Source organism: Nicotiana tabacum, chromosome 1, assembly GCF_000715075.1.
Source record: "Nicotiana tabacum cultivar K326 chromosome 1, ASM71507v2, whole genome shotgun sequence".
NCBI classification, from domain to species: domain Eukaryota; kingdom Viridiplantae; phylum Streptophyta; class Magnoliopsida; order Solanales; family Solanaceae; genus Nicotiana; species Nicotiana tabacum.
The window spans coordinates 115874168-115877283 of NC_134080.1; the positions used below are offsets into that span (position 1 = coordinate 115874168).

Consider the following 3116-nt stretch of genomic DNA (forward strand, 5'->3'; position numbering starts at 1 on the left):
AGAAAGAAGGAGCATATAAGTAACAATACACTAAATATAAACGAACAATTAATAAAAGAGAAATTTTCATAAAGCACTATCTTTTAGTAGTAATTAGCCATCTATAGATACTATTTGCTATATTACAAATTATAGATACATTTTCTGTGGTTATATGATGTATTTGATGTATTTAAGCTATTGTATTCATGAATACAGTAGCAAAAATAGGCGTGAATCAGGGAAGTCCAGCTAATCAGTTGTTGTATTCGAATGTATTCGATTGTATTCATGGCATGAAACATGGGATTACAGCTGGACAGATTACTCTATTCGACTGTATTCACAGCGTGAAACAGGGGATTACACTTTTTTAAACGGAATGTGTATCAATTAACATAATAGACTCCTAATATAACTAAACAAACTCAATTATAACACACCAAATTTGTATTTTCGGTTATAAAAAAGATTCTCAACTGGAAAAAAATAAAAAATATAGCAATATTCAGAGAAATTATATAATACATCTGAATACCTAACTTATATTAATTAAAAAAATATATGAATACATAGAATACAGCGAGATACATTGAAATACCATGGAAAAAAAGACAGTGAATACAATGAAATACACGAAATATAGCAAGATACATTAAATTACAATAAAAAAAAGACACTGAATACAATAAAATACAGCGTGATACGCTAAAAATACATAAAAATGTATTAACAGAAAATCAAGTTGCTTAGCCCCAAACTCCATCGTCTTTGCTAAAAAACAAACCCTAATTTCCGTCTTGTGGCCAAATAGTCCTTCCATCTTCAAAGATCTTGCACGCTCAAACCTGGAGGAAGTGATGATGTCTTTAAGGTTTCAGTTGGGCTTTACTTGGTTGGAACTGTGCTTTGGAATGCCTTTTCGACCGGTGAGAAAATTATTGATTGAAACTTCTAAGTGATTTCCATGGAGGCAGCAACTTAAGCCCTTCGAGTTATGCTGGACGATAGCTGCAATCACGAAGGCGTGACTATTCGAGTTGAAAAGAGTTTTAGACCGATTTAGTTGAGAATAGGTGGGAATATTTTTGGCAGTGCCAGAAGACGAGAATGGGGAAGGAGGAGTAGAGCGGAAATTTTAATGTGATGGGGAAGAGAATGGGATGTATCAAAGTAGAGAGAAAAAAAAAATAGTGTAACTCAATAGCATAATTAGTGGCTTAGGGGTAGAAGGTAACCAAAATTAGATATTTTGTTATAAACATTAAACGGTATTTATAGAAAATAATTTTTTTAAATGGTATTTATTTAAAATAAATATGGTGTTAATATTTGTCATAGAAGGTAAAAATTCCTTAATAAAAACCCAATTTTAAAGCGAGGGGCTCATGTCCGTTGGAAGCGCAAAAGGTAAAATTCCTCACTGACTGATGACCTTTGCATTTGATAACTATGTGCCTTTTAAGTCTAAAACTACCTTGCTATTATTTGATTTGAGTCCAAAGTCTTACATAGGACTATACTAAACCACGTCATCGCACATGGAAGCAATTCCTTATGAAATGCCAATGAACCCTGCAAACATCTAGCGCAAGCAAAAAGAAGAAACATAGATAACAAACTACGTGATAATCCAGTAAGTTTTTCACTTTCACAATATATAGATATTTAGCATCTCAATATCAATAGACCTAGAAGAAATTGTTTCAGACATAAATTTTCCTTTTCTAATTTCATATGAACCCTCACTGCATGAAATCGTAGTAATATGTATTTTGAACTCATTAAAGAAAGTAGATCGTTCAGAACTTAAAATGGTAGTAGAAGTAGAAAGTTTGGATATTCACATTTGAAAGTTTCCTTTTTGAACCTTTTAAATGATTGCTTTAGCATTATTTTTATTTTTAAATTAACACGATACACATTTCATATGATGATTCAATTAAGAATTAGAAAGTTTGAATGCCCAATGACAACTCTAGAGTTCAAAAGTACAAGTATAATTATTGGACAAAGGTGAAATGACTATAGAAGGGAATGAAACTACGACCTAAAACCTCCATAAACATCAATGTAGGACGAAAAGTCGCAGCTTTTGTCCTATTAATTAGGTTCAAATGCAACATATTAGAAATTACCGAGTACTTGTTTTGTTTTTCATTTGTAAAGTTTTAGGACACAAATAAATTTATAAGAACGTACCACATGAATTGTATACTAATTTATTTAATTCTGTTCTTAAATTAGACTTCTATTGGTAGACGATTTGCCCCTAAAGTGAAAGAAGAAAAAATTACTGCATAACTTGAGCCACGACAGGGCTTAATTTTGGAGTACCTGTGTTTAGATTATGCTATGGAGGAGCTCATATCTCCTAAAAGCTTGTTCATTTTACCAGAAGGCTAGACAACAGTCTGCAATAGAGATTAGAAATAAGCAAATCAGAATTAACGTTTCTTACCCATGGATGGAATCAATGAATGCAATGCAACCATAGCTTATCACAAGTAACAATTGTCAAAAAAAAATTTCTTTCTGGTAGATTCAACAAAATCCTCCACCAGTCCGATAATATTTCCATCCAACTGCTAGGGGAAAGCACTCTTTCCTCCAATCTTTTCTAGACGATGGAGTGATGCAGGGTAAACCATAACTCAAACAAGTGGGAAAGAAAAGTTAGCCAGTATCACATTAAAAAAATAGAACATGGAAAAAAATAAATAAAAAATGACTACACCTATAAACCTAAACTCATACAAAATAGCCACATGCATATTTTTAAGCCACAAGAAATTCTAGGATAATAAATACCTCGCAGATTGATGTCCCCCAGAAACTTATTTAAAGCATTAAGCAATTAGGTGAAGATTCCAACAAACCATGCAAATGTGTCACCACCGATTCTTTCACACCAATTAGTCATACCTTTCTTTAATTGCCATGGTCCCACGTGAACAAAGTAATTCTTACACTTATCCCATTAATCCCCACAATTAATTAATTATTCACGTAATTAAGAATTTTCTCAAATTATTTAAAATACTATTAATTTTTAATACACATTATATAATTTACTATCATGGTCATGTGATATCATATAAAATAAATACATACACAATTATTTCATTAAAATATCC

The 3116-nt window shown here is 31.7% G+C and overlaps 1 long non-coding RNA gene across 1 annotated transcript; it reads right to left on the minus strand.

The window, feature by feature from the left end:
* Positions 1-504: 504 nt before the first annotated feature.
* On the minus strand, positions 505-2767 carry LOC142180897 (uncharacterized). The gene is made up of 2 exons (XR_012709323.1): positions 2317-2767; positions 505-990 (listed from the first exon to the last, which is right to left on the minus strand). It is a non-coding gene; the product is annotated as an uncharacterized LOC142180897 (long non-coding RNA).
* Between the last annotated feature and the right edge of the window lie 349 nt (positions 2768-3116).